Source organism: Balaenoptera ricei, chromosome 4 (assembly GCF_028023285.1).
Source record: "Balaenoptera ricei isolate mBalRic1 chromosome 4, mBalRic1.hap2, whole genome shotgun sequence".
Classification (NCBI taxonomy): Eukaryota; Metazoa; Chordata; class Mammalia; order Artiodactyla; family Balaenopteridae; genus Balaenoptera; species Balaenoptera ricei.
The window spans coordinates 111,592,866-111,607,566 of NC_082642.1; the positions used below are offsets into that span (position 1 = coordinate 111,592,866).

At 38.2% G+C, this 14,701-nt stretch overlaps 1 pseudogene; it reads right to left on the reverse strand.

Moving 5' to 3' along the window:
• Positions 1–10,653: 10,653 nt before the first annotated feature.
• Positions 10,654–10,975, reverse strand: LOC132365463 (elongin-B-like; annotated as a pseudogene).
• Between the last annotated feature and the right edge of the window lie 3,726 nt (positions 10,976–14,701).

Here is a 14,701-nt window from a genome sequence, read left to right on the forward strand (position 1 = left end):
AGAATAGCTTGAATTCTTACTGAGTTCCAGTTCTCCATGAGGCCTGATGATGTATCTTCTGAGACTGTTCAACACTTCCTTGACTCCTCTATGTGAATTCAGACCAAAAACTCATATTATGAAAAGAAAACTTCATATCTTTCTGCTCCTTGCAACCTGAAAGAGCCTAACACAAGTAAGTTTCAATAAGTGAAATAAGTCAGAGGAAGGCAAATACTGTATGGTATCACTTATATGTGTAATCTAAAAAAATACAGCAAACTAGTGAATACAACTCAAAATAAGCAGACTCACAGATATAGAGAACAAACTAGTGGTTACCAGAGGGGAGAGGGAAGGGGGGAGGGGCAGTAAGAGGGGGTAGGCTATTAAGAGGTACAAACTATTAGGTATAAAATAAGCTACAAGGATATATTGTACAACACAGGGGATTTAGCCAATATTTTATACCACCTATGAATGGAGTATAACCTTTAAAAACTGACTCACTATATTGTACACCTATAACTTATATAATATTGTACATCAACTATACTTCAATAAAAAATATATATAATGCAAATAAATAAATAAATAAAATCAACCTGTTGTATCTGGTCCCAAATGGGCTTATTCCTGAATATGCAAAAGCCTGGTGTAGCTCAGCAACAGTAGGCAGAAGGGAGTGACGGTAAAGCCCACATCAGTCCATATTTCAGGTTATAGAAAGCATTTTAGTAAAAGTATAAGAGGTCAAGTAATCTAAAACTGAAAACTAAAAGTTTATATGAGTATCTATAAATTGCATTTATCCAAGCTATTCTTGTTCAGCATTTTCAGGGATATTCACGATTGAGGTTTAATGAGATTATTTTGTAAATGGAGTTTGGCTAATGTTATTATTGCTTTCATGAAAGCCTGGTATCAGCAGTATGGTTTATCATTCCCTACCAGAGAATGTTGGAAGAACTGTATAAATTAAACCACAGAATGCTTACTCTGTATGCTAGCTGTTGAAGTATTTATCAGCATTCTAATTAGAGTCCTGTTTATGAGGCTGAAAGAGCTCAGGGCCAATTTCTCATGTAGCTCCTGTTGGTGGGCATAGTTTCCAGAAAAGCATGGCTACATCTGGCGTGTACCTTGTAGCGCAGGATTGATATTTTATTCATTTTATAGCTAGCAGCAATTTTGCAGGCAATATCTTTCTGAAACAGTGGATTCAGTACAAATAGCAATGTAGCTATGATATGGTTGCTCTGTTTTATCAAGTGGAAAACTTTAAAAGGAAAACCTGTATGATTTGAATATCCCTGTAAACTGTGTTTAATGCACCTTTAAATGAAAGGAGAGGAGTTGGTCACAGAAACAAAAGCACTCAGTACATCTCTCTCCCCAATCTGATGCAAAGCAAGACTCATGTGATATCAGGAGAATGAAAGTCATCATCATAGGGCCATTTCAGGAACCATGGAACCCAGAACAACATTTTGACAAATGGGAAAAAAAGGCAATGCCTTCTCCACTCTGATTTAGTTTGTCAGTCAGGCAGTCTGCCAACAACAAACTTATTTGTTTTGCCCAGCATAATTGCTAATTTGAGGATAAGTGTATTTTCTTTTTCCTTCAGTCCATCTATTCTTATATTTAAGCTGGGATTTAAAACAGGGGTGATTAAGATCATACATTCCTCACAATAAAAGATGACTAGTTTTTATTGTCCATAAGGCGAGATGCAACTGTAGCTGATGACCAATTTCATTCATGGGTTTAGAAAGATGAATGGCTCTGGCTGGATTTTAAAATCCTTAAAGGGACAATTCTATTTATCCAGATAATTACTCTATGAAAGGTACAACGGAAACTTATAACAGTATCTTGCCCACAGCTATCAATACGTGGTCCCCAAATGACCCTTCCCATTACATCTTCTGCAGAGTTCACAGTGATTTACATGAAGGATGAAAGAAGATTTGAGAAGCCTGAAGCGATCCTCTCAATGTTGCCTAATTGGTAGATGCGGTAAACACTGATAATCCTGCACGTTGGTGGTGTTGAAGGCCAATAAAGTATTTTCTAACTGCATCTTTCAATCTTCTCACAAACGTCTCACACAAAAACGCAGTTTGGGGCTAAACAGAACCACAAAATATTGGGGTAGAGATAGGATGCACAAAATGAGGAGGATGGCCATTGATAAAATGCTGTGTTGTTCTGTGATGAATTTTCACCTTACTCTGAATACCAAACTGACCAGGTCAGGCTAATACAAGTCATCATCAAATGGCAAAAAAAATTCAGAGTTATAGAGGTGCTTTTTGTTGTTGCTATATGATGGTGAGGATGGTCATAGGTCTTAGTAAAACACTTCAGAACAAAGACTCAGTCCACAGTTGAACTTTGGTTTTGGGAGAAACTTTGTTCTCCCTCCATCTTTCATCCATGACCTTCACCCACCATTTTTATCCTAGCGAATTTCAGTTAAAATAAATATCAAAAGAATGTACAGCCTAAGAGGAGTACATGGAAAAAGAGAAGGAAGCATCAAAGCCAATCTCTCTATCCGCTGGGGGTTTGGGGGATTTTTTTTAAATTCAGCTGCTGCTCTATCTTTTGTTACTCTATTCCTTTACTACAACTTAGTATTAGCAAATACATCTATAGAGAAAAAGACAATACTTTTTCTCCTGATTTAGCACCTTCCTTGTGAAAGATGTTCCACAAGGCATTGTGGAGGGTTGAGGGAAAATAGCAACCCAGTCCTTGCCCTCCAGACTTCTCAGATTAAGTTGTAAATGGCAAACTAAGATAAAAGGGTGAACATGAATACAGTCTAGAAAATGGAGAACAGGTTAGGGAGAGGTTGATTCCCACCTGGGAGATCCAAGAAAGCTAAATTAAAAAAACAACAACAACAAATTTTAAGTAGAGCCTCAGAGGACAGGAATTTAAGTAGTCAAAAGAGTAACAGACCATTCAATACAGAGAGAAAGCATGCAAACATTTTTTAACCAATATTTATCCAATTAAAGAATTAACTAGTATGTATATAATGGAATGTAAATTGGTGCAACCACTATGGAAAACAGCATGGAGGTTCCTTAAAAAATTTTAAATGTAATTACCATATGATCCAGCTATTCCACTTCTGGGTATTTATTGAAAGAAAATGAAAACACTAACTCAAAAAGATATATGCACCCCCATGTTCACCGAAGCATTATTTACAATAGCCAAGATATGGAAACAACCTAAGTATTCACCAATGAATATAATGTTATATCTCAATTATACCTCAATAAATGTAAATCTTTAAAAATAATTAACTTAATAAAAGTTAACTATTCACATAAGGCAATGTTAGAACAAATTTAGAGGAGGACATCTTCTGAAGTGCTGGAGAGCAGAGTATTAGTAGCATTTTAGGGGAAATGTCTGAAGACAAGGTTATAAAGAGAGACAATGACCCACTTTGGTAGATTGTTGTCCATCACGCCTACGGGTGATAGAAAGTATTTGAGGAAGGGAGTGATCTAAAAAGAAATGCTTTAAAATGTACCTACAGCAGCACTGTTAAGAATGGATTAGAATGTGTAGTGAATTATACCAGTTAATAAATTACTATAGTTCTGGTTTCAGTAAAATATTAAAAATAACCAATAATTCTTTAGTGTGTTAGAATTTACAAAGTTCTTTCACTCTCGCATACATTCTCGTTTGAATACAGGCTGATACAGGGCAGAAAGGTAGGACTAAAAATAAAGCACAGATACGAGACAGAGGTTGAACTGAAGGATCTGACTACTGCCTGAATATGGACAATGGGAAAACTACCAAAGGACTTCGGTCTGAGTTGAGAGCTATTCACCACCATCACCACCAACAATGTATTGAGGACATCCTAAGTCTTAGATACTGTGCTAAAAATTTATATTAGATGATCTCATTTAATTCTCACAGCTATATGTGGCCACCCCATTTCATAGATGAGAAAGCTGAGGTTTAGGGAATATTAAGAAGTTTGTCCATCACATAGCTGGCGAGTGGCAGAGCCAAGACTTATCTGAATCCAAAGCTGTCAACCACTTTAGCTTGTAGTAACTTCCATAATACTGGTCAGTGACAGGCATAGAAGCAAACTGTTTATATCCGCATAACCTATGTAAGATATGCAGATTTTATAAAGAACTTAATTTGACTTTTTTTAGGTTATTCATTATTTGATTCAAGAATAAACAGTACTTTCTTTTAAAAATGAGCTGGGAGCCTTGTCAGAATCGATTATAATGGCAACAGATCCCACTTAAAGAAACTGGCAATCTCTTGCCACACTAGATTTTAATTAAAAGGGTGTACAGGGGGCTTCCCTGGTGGCGCAGTGGTTGGGAGTCTGCCTGCCGATGCAGGGAACACGGGTTCGAGCCCTGATCTGGGAGGATCCCACATGCCGCGGAGCGGCTAGGCCCGTGAGCCACAGCTACTGAGCCTGCGCGTCTGGAGCCTGTGCTCCGCAACAGGAGAGGCCACGATAGTGAGAGGCCCGCGCACTGCGATGAGGAGTGGCCTCCGCTTGCCGCAACTAGAGAAAGCCCTCGCACAGAAACGAAGACCCAACACAGCCATAAATAAATAAATAAATAAATAAAAATAAATTAAAAAAAAAAAAAAGACTTTCTTAAAAAAAAAAAAAAAAAGGGTGTACAAAAAGTGGGAAGCTTTCTGCCAAAATGCTGTAGCATCATAATAGAGTCACCTTCACTTCTGGACGTTGTTACATGGAAAATCCTCAAGTGTCAAGGAAAGAAAACCATTTTCCTTTAACCACCTATTCACACATGACAGTATCTGTATTCCCAAAGTTATTATATGCAGTCACAAAGTAATTTCCAACATGCTCGACTTTCAGCACTCCTGTATAAACTATTGTGGGGGTTTCTTCTGGAGCCTAACCTAAATCTTTCTGGCCAGTGGGACAACTCAGAAGGTTACTGCTTTAATCCACTAAGTGGCCCTTGATGGCATGAAGCAATTAATGACTTGTCCAGAAGTACCCGGTGATAGCATCAAAAATAAGAATGAAACTTTCTATTGTTACATCTTTTACAATGTGATTTTTATATAAGTGTACATGTGTACACTTCAGATGGAGTCTCTATGATTTTATTCTATGCTGTGCTTGAAATCACAGGCCAGTAAGTAAGGATTTATTCTTCTCTATGTATTTCATTTAATTACACAATTACATTCTCTAGAGAGAGGCTGTATTTGAAATGACCCAGGCAAAGGAAGGTTTAAAGGTGGAGAGTCATATTATTATGAGCGTTTACAGTTCCTAGTTAAAATGACAAATCCACTCAGTTACATATATTAAAGAAATGATGAGCATCTTTTTTCACAAAGTAAATATTATCATGTTTCTCATCTTGTCTTTCCTTTGTATGGCGTGTTACTTATTTTATACATAAATTTATCCTGGAGTAAGAGAGGAAATAAACAACAGTATGCGTTAAAACGCTTTCTTTCCACAGAAAGAAAGCACTAGCAGCAGGGAAAAGCCTATTTAAAGAGTATTGTCATTTTGGTTGAGCAGGAAATGAATCTGCCACAAAGGGTTGGAACCCACTCTGATAGAATTGAAGGTAATTAAAATCTAATGGTAGAATCTAACCATTTAAATTGCAATATTAAATTGATCAAATAGGATTGAAATCAGAATATTTGACAACCTTAAAATGGGACTATAAGAGATTCACTGTGTGCATGTGAAATGTTTGCTTACTCCGGATTGAAATGAACATAGCATGGATGAAATGAAATAGTTTCTAAATTTATATGACTTTTCAATAGTAGAAAAAGATGGTTGTGAGGATTTGCATCTTACAGTATATAATGACGACAACTGGCATAAAATTAAAAGCTTTCAATTACAAACAAAAGATGATTAGGTATTTGCTGTTTATGAGATCTTATTATTCTAGCATGTATATTTTATTCCATAAAGTCTGAAGATGGGAGTTTTAAAATATCAAATTACATTTATTGCTGGCTTAACCTAAGTCTTCATGGTTAGGCTTAACAGTTGCTCTCTCCAAGCACAGACAACTTAAAGTTGCAATGCATATGTTTCCACATGTAATTATACTATTTTTATTAAAATGTTAATATATTAAAAGTAGTTTGATGCATGAAGCAGAAAAAATGCCAGTTGAATTTCTTACAGGAAATTAATAAAGCACAGTACGGAATCTAATAGAAGTTTAGAGAGATTATGATTTGCCGAAGTGAATGTCAGTCTCCCAGCTTCTTGTTCAACATTCTTTCTAACATAAAACCAATTCTTACTGCTTTGCATATTACCTGAGACCCTAGGTACAACTTACTTTGTTATCGACCACCAGATGTTCAGTGTTGTTGAGGATATTATGCACTGCAGCTGCACCTGTCAGATTCCATCTTGTTCCAGATGACCAGGAAGAGGGTTTTCAGGCCTCACTGGCCATATAAAATCTAGGTCTCTGAACAAGGCTGTGAATTAAAATACACTGAGAGAATAAGTACTAACAATAAAAGACAGATATGGGTTAAATCAACTTTTATTTTCTATTTCAAAAGCCTTCTTTTAAATTGAAATTGTTTTCTAATTAAGGATTCTTTTCTTGGTTGTATTACATTTATATGTACAGCACCCCCCACTCCCACCCCCACACACTTACATGCATTTTTAAGAACTTTAGTTTCCTGAGAATTTTGTGACTCAAGGAAATGAATGCTTCACTCATAGTAAAAGGCTCAACCACCACATAGCATAATCACATGACCTGAAGGGAAATCATTGTACCAAAGGAAAAAAAGTTCCAACAGAAAGAAGAAAACCTAGGTCTCTGTGCATTAGGTTTACTGAAATTACAGACAAGCAAATGTTCATGAAAGACAGTGTATTTATGTATTTTTCCCAGAGAAATAATGTTGAAATTGAGAGCTGTGTTCTTGGAAAGAGACTTGGCATAAAAGCAAGGATAGCTTAGGCCAATGATATCATTTAAAAAAAGCATAAAATTCTACCATATATTTAATACTAAAATTCTGCTGAGAGTCCAATAAAATGAGCATAAATATCCTATACACACTGATTATACAAGAGGGCACTCTACTCTATAAAGGCTACATGCTGCACATAAATAAAATTGTGCTATAATACAAATTAAAACTACTTAAAATTAATATGCTAGTTATAATAAAGATTAAACATTTAATTAACAATATTTTTGCTTGCCTTCTTAGAAATTTTATGATTTGAATGGACTGGGTCACTTAAATTGCTGTCTAGGGAAGTTTGAAATGACTTTTTCTCCTCAATAGATTCCCTGTCTTGACGCACATGATCCCGGCTGTAAGATTCTGAGACTGCTCAGCAGACTATAGCGTAAGGGAAGTAAGCACGGTTAAGAATCCACATGCACTGGCTCCCCTGGAGGAGGTCAACCATCTAAAATTAAAAATCAAACCTGGGTCAGACTTAGACGTGATCTGGGCTGGTGTAAAATTCCATGGGGGAGAAGAGACCCCAAAGAGGAATCTTCCAATACCAGTGACACCTTTGGTCAGGAGCACTGCAGCTCACAATTCTAGTTTATAGCAGGACAGGACCTGGTAGCAACTGATAGGAGTAGAGGCAGAGAAAAGCGCTGTGCAGGCTGTCAGGAAAGTGACGAACAAGTCAGGGATTAGAACTGAAGTCCAGTCATGAGAGGTGACAAATAACAGGAAAGAGTGCAGCCTGATGGACACACAGATGTCCAGGGAGTTCCCAGAGGTCCAGAGGCAATGAGTCTGAGAAGTAGCAAGACAAACTTAAGACCCTATCATCACAACCCTGATGGAGAAGGGGCCCCTATTACTGCCAGGTTCCTTGGCTCCAAAATGGATCTGTAGTAACCTGCAGTTCAGCAGCCTGAACCTCTAATATCATTCAGTGCTCAAAAATCGAGTTCTTGTTTTCAGAGTGTAATCTTGGTGGTAGATAAACATTCTTTCCAACAAATAAATTTGGTAATATACAACACATTTACAGTAGTGTCTAGAGCTTTAAGTTTTTGAAAAAGAGGAAAACCTTCTGAACTCGGTCCTTCTACTTATTTATTTCATACTTGTTAAATAGTTTGTTCTTCTCACTCATCTCATCCTACTAAGAGCATGAAGGCTGCTAAAGAAAATACAAATAAGAAGCTGGGGGATGTGTTTGGAAAGGAGGAGCAGTAGTTGTACTCCTCTACCTTGACTCTATGCTATTTGGGAAGGTGTTTATGGTTTGATTATATGTGTAAGGTCTTGAGGCTTCTCATTTCAGTTTTTGGAATCTCATTTACTATCTCATTTTATTTACAACACTCTAACATGGATACAGAAAGAATTATTATTATCCCTGTTTTACAGATTAGGAAACTAACTTGGAGTAGAAGTGGTAAATGAAATCTGTCTTCAAAAACCTGAGGCAGAGATCTACCCATGCTCAAGTCCTTTCACATAGTAGATCTTCAAAAATATTTGCTGAATGAATGGGTGAGTAGATGATTTTTTTCCACTAAAGTACTATTTTTAGGGCACAAGTAGGATAAGGAAGAAAAGTGAAGTTACAACAGGGCTGAGGAATGAGGTTAACAGTAATAGCTAACATTAATGGCATGCTTCCTCTCTGTCAGTCATTTGAGAAGCACCTTATACTCATTTATTCCTTAGAACAACTTGTGAAGGTAAGTAGTAGTATTTTTCACATTGAACACATGAGGAAAACACAAAATATATTTCAGAGCTGGGATTCAAACTCAGGTATGCTGACCCACAGTCCATGCTCTTAACCTCCCACCACACAATGTAGAAACAAAATTAAGTCAGAAATCACAATAATGGCCAAGAACAGGTGCAACAGTGAGGAAATCAGGATAAGTGGAAGCTCTAATATCTACCAAGTGCCAGGCCTTTCCACAGATTATCCCTAGTCCTCAAATTAACCCCCAAAGTTGGTATGAGAATCTTCACTTCATAGATAAGGAAGCTGAAGTTCAAAGAAGCTAAATGACTTCCTCAAGGTCATACACCTCACAAGTGACAACTGATTCAAATCAAGTCTTTTTGACTCCAAAGCACAGGGTTTTTCTATATAGAATATTTCTAGAGACCAAATCTACACAATCTAGACCACAGAAATCTTCCAAGTCCTGGAGCATTCTCTGTCCTTAAGGAATATAGTACAGAGGAATTCAGGGATGTTCATGTCTTTGACCAAAGAACCATCTTTCTCGATCTGGAACGTTCATCCCTTCACTAAGCATATAAAATACTAAACATAGATAATAAACAAGGAGAAATGAGGGAGAAAGTACACCACTGCCCAGCCAGGTCAGCTGAATCAGCCCTGGGGATCATAAATGATGGATAAGTGTAACCATTTGGGTCAAAATGCTATACATAATAGAGGATTTCATAATAGAGGTGTATTTCCAGCTCTAGACACTAGGTAGTATGGCTCCTTCTTTCTGTTTGGGGATATACAGATACTTCCATATATCTATGGTGATCTCTTTTCAGCTTTCTGGAATTGCCTTCAGTCTTATTCCAGAGCAGTGGTTCTCAAACTTTAGCATGCAGCAGAATCAACTGGAGGGCTTGCTAAACAGAAAAAAGGGGACTCCACCCCCACAGTTTCTGATTTAGTAGATCTGGACTGGGTTCTGAGAAACTGCATTTCTAACAAGTTACTGGGTAAGACTGATGGTGAGGGTCAGGGGATCATACATCCAGGACTAGCGTTCTAGAGTTATTGTAAGTTTCCAATTTATTTCTCTTACTCCAAACCAATGCCGGCCATAATATATCAGCTCGCAGGAATGAGCAACCTGTTTTACAAGCAATGTGCTCAAATTCCTTGACTTCAAGGCCCCCAGGAAGCTCTAGGTACTGATTTGCAGAGCTTCTGCATTTCATAGTCAGTTCCACATTTTCCCAGAGCATAGAAAGCACAAATAAAGATGATATCTAAGATAAAAGTTAAAAACAATAATGCCTATACCTTTGCAATTTATGCACAGGTCCTCAAAACTCAATTTCGTCCTACGTGGTTTAGATTCCCTGGGCTAGCCCTGCATAATCAATATAATCTAGAAAGCGTCATCTAATCAATACTGTAGAACTTGTTCATTTTTCTGCCAATATCAGATAGAAATAAGGTTTTGCTCATGTTTTGCAAATGAGTTTTTTAAAAAATTATTTTCATAACTTCACTGTGAGCCTTAGACTTTTCTAGTTGTCAGAGCTCAGCTAGGGAAAGCTATAACTGACTGTTTCATTTGACAGTTCCTTTGGAACAATTATTTAATGTGAGCATTATTTAAATGTGAGAGGAGAATGCATATATCTTGGTGTGGTTTTAAAATTTACCCTCAACATCTTATCTTCCATTTACATTTAAAACAGCACATTATTCTTTGCTTCTTGGCTTCCATTTAGAGTTAGCACAGAGTTCAGATATTGGGAGAAGTCATTTAAACTGGAGAGCGAAACATGAGAACACATTTTTCTTTCTTCAGATGAGATTAAGAGAATAACCTCTTTTTTTTCTTTTTTGGACACCCAAATATCTTTTAAGGGGGGGGGAAGGGGCAGTGGGGGGAGGGTCTCTCACTGCACATCTTGTTCATTGGGGCTGCTTCCTGAGTCCTGCGGCTTCATCACATGCAGCAGCTCGGGTGGGTTGGAGAAGGGCTCGATGCGCAGGGCCTCAAATGCTTCATCTGCTCGGAAGGCTAGTCCCACAGTGGCTGGGGCCTGAGGCCCTGCTGTCTGGCTGGTGAAGCCACACTCGCCCAATGTCTTACCGTCGTCCAGAAGCTTGTCGTCCTTGTACAGCCGCTCGCTGCTCGTCCAGCGACCGCCCGAGGACGTCCTCGACGATGCGCTTCAGCTCCAACACGGTGCTTGACTCCTTGGCGTCCGTAAACATGTCGTTCTCGTGAGGAGCCCGTCCCTCACAGCTACTACTTCTCCCTCTAGACGCTCCAGAACAGCCGCGCTCCGCCCCCTTCCCAGCAACCCGGGCGCTGGTCCCAGCATGCCCCGCGCCAGGGCGGCCCCACCCCGCGCCCGCAGGGCTCCGTGATTCTCTTAATCCTATTTAAAGAAAGAAAAGTGTTGGTCTTAAGCTGAGGCAAAATGTGATCCCTTTGAACTCTATAGTTGACAATTTAGGAAAAACCACACAGTCCTCAAGGCATTATTTCAAACCCTCTGGGTATGTACAAAGTTACTTACACTGGTTGCCATTTTGAGGAAAGATCTCTTTTTGAGGAAAAAATTTAACTCAAAAGAGTTCATGGGGGCTTCCCTGGTGGCGCAGTGGTTGAGAATCTGCCTGCTAATGCAGGGGACACGGGTTCGAGCCCTGGTCTGGGAAGATCCCACATGCCGAGAAGCAGCTAAGCCCGTGAGCCACAACTACTGAGCCTGCGCGTCTGGAGCTTGTGCTCCGCAACGAGGCCACGATAGTGAGAGGCCCGCGCACCGCGATGAAGAGTGGCCCCCGCTCGCCGCAACTAGAGAAAGCCCTCGCACAGAAACGAAGACCCAACACAGCCAAAAATAAGTAAAATAAATAAATTAAAAAAAAAAAAAGTTCATGAATTAGCGCAGGAAAGCTGCTACAACCTTTCTCCTCAAACCTGGAGGAATTTGGACCTTATAGCTGTATTTCCAATGGTGTCCTGACCACCCTTTCCAAGGGATACTGAGTAGGGCATGGAGGGAATACCAAGAGTCTCCAAAGCAATTATCACTGTTCTGATGAGGTGATGGGGTGAGGCGAAAATGCACAGGAAATGGTTATTTGTTTACTTCAAAATATGAGTAGTGTTCAACTAAAGGGGCTGATCTGGAGAATTTCTGTATCTGTTTCATATGCCAGGCAGTGACATTATACTTATTCTGGAGATTGCCTTTATGTACAAATAGCATTCATTACATGCAGCTTTTGTCAACTCTAAAGGGCAAAGGAAAAACAGATTATTAGTAAAATTAAAAAAAAAAATAACACTGGTATGTATTTTTTTTCCTCAGGGTGAGAGGGAAAATGCCTAGATGTTTTCAAACATTCCAGCCATCAACTCCAGAGAGCATGGACGAACATAATTTTCCCTGATGACAATAATGAAGATGATAATGCTTTTCAGCATTTCCCAGAGCGTAAACTCGGTTTGAGTGTGAGCCTGGCTGTGTGACCATAACGAATGCTAGTGATATGGGAAAAACAAATGCACAAATGAAAAACAGTGAGTCAGATAGCTCATTCGTTGCTGTCAATAGAATCTAGAGTTCCCCAAATCTGCTTAGTGTCTGCCATTGTATAATGTTAAGTGCATTGCAGACCATTTGCATGTTGAATAAAATGTTAGAATTGCTTTGGAATAAATAAAGCAGTTGCATTTCCACTGTCTCTCAGAAAGCTTTGGATTTTTGTTTTCTTCCTACATGCTCATTAGATTAAGTGCTAAGAATTTTTTTTTTCAGTAGATGAAATAAAGTTGAGAATTGATACAATTATGTCAATAATATAGACGAAACACTTTCCTCAACTTCCAAATTACCAGACCACTAAAATTACTTTCTCATTTAAATTATCTGGATACTTTCTCAAAACAAAAAAAAAAGGAAAAGAAAAAAGAAAAGAAAACATTCTAGAGAGTAGTAGTATAAGAAGATTAATATCAAAACCAATTATTCTTCCTAACTGACCATAGTTAACTTTTCTATCAGTTTCCTTCGTGTCTTTTTTCTGTGTGAGCTCATATTATATATACAGTTCTGTATTCTGCTTTTTTCTTTTCATGTTATAGCATAAGCATTTTCCATTTGGGTAAAGGCTTTTTATAACTGACTTTAGTGTTTACATATCATTATAGCACAGCAAAGGACCATAATACATCTAAGAATTCTGTATTTGGAAACATTTAAGTGGCATCTAATATTTTTTATTAAAAATAATAGTGATAAACATCCTTGTACATAAATCAATGTATCTCATGTTTCAAAGCTGTGAGTAAATGATGACATGACTTGAGTAACATAGGTTTAAGTCAGATCCTCTGATGATAGCTGGGCATATGGACACCCACAGTGCATTTCTGAGACACCTGTGCTGGTAGTGTGATGATGTGACTAAGTTCTGGCAAGTTAAAAATGAGAGAAAGTCTCCTGTGGCAGCTTCCAGGAAATTTCCTTAAACTATTGACGATGTGTGTATGTCCTTTGCCTCTGTTTTTGGACCTTTCTCCATTTTGGATCACAAGACAAGGGCTACAGACCAGGGATGATGAAGTGTGAAATAAGAGAAATTCTCATTATGGATCCATTGACAAACTGGAAAGAAAGCATTAAAGTTTTGATAAATCTTTTAATGAGATAATGAATCACCCGTGTTCCATATTGCATTTTTGAGAGTGAGGGTGATGCAAAAACTAATTGTGATTTATCTTTATAGAATTTAAGAGAAATAACTGGGTTCAATTCTCTCTCAGTGGGCATTCTGCCATCTCATTTTATGAACAACAAAATATATGTTAGCAAAACAATAGCTTTTAAAATAAAATCAGTTCCAATCCCCAAGTGGTAAATAATTTCTAAAGTTAGAAAACTACACGCAAAGGGAGAAATGGCTTCAGGACCTGTGTAACTTTGAGTCAGAGTTGCGTGAACTTGTCAAACCCAAACTCTCCCAGGATCTTCCAGTGTTAGTTGATTAGCCAAAGGAGCAGGATTATTCAGTAATAGATTGTGCTTTGGGCATTGCTAATACAGCTGTGCTCCTGATGAAAACTAACCTCAACATTTGATCCAAGTTCCCTTTGACTAAACTTCCATATAATGATGTCACTTCTCTTTTCAACATAGAAAATGAAAGGGAAAATTGAGATAATTATGTTGGCAATTTAAGTAAAACAAAAAATATCCAGATACTTGAGGCAAAAGGGAATTAGAGGTTTGAGCTATGCAGATAACAATCTGAGTTCTCAATTTCACTTCGCCAAGAATACAAAGCATTTTTTAAATGTAGTTTATTGAACAGAGATTTCCAAATATTGTGTCTAGTACCCAAACCAATTCTCTCCTTGCTATCTCAGCAAAAAGTGGTATTAATCAAGGCAATTTTAGTTCTCCTGTATTATTCAAATTAGTAAGGATCAGGCAAGATATTCTCACAAACATGAAAGTATAACTTATATTTATCCAGTTCCCACTTCCTTTGAGTCTCTGGAGGAGACGAGTCACCATCATGAGAAACATGGGTAACAGCTACCAGAGATTTGTTTTTGTCTTCTACCAGTGAACTCATGCCCTCTGAGAAGCTGCCTCACCTCCCAGGGTTCAACACTTGCCTTGTTTCATTTGCCCCCTATTATCTCTGCTTTGCTGTTTTATGCTTTTCACTGCTTCTGGCCTGTTGTCACTGCTGAGGACATCACTCACTCCACTCCTTGGCCACCTGCCCCCTCAATACCAACCCTGCAGGATGTAGGTCCAGTCAGTACTTTGATGCCAGGCCTCCTTCTGCCCTGTTTCTCATGATAAGGAGAGATAATTCAGCATAATTTCCAAGCACATCACTGCCCACCCACTCATAGCCCTGTCTTTTCTCTGTTTGATCCATATTTTTAGCTAATATAAAAGAGGACCCTCT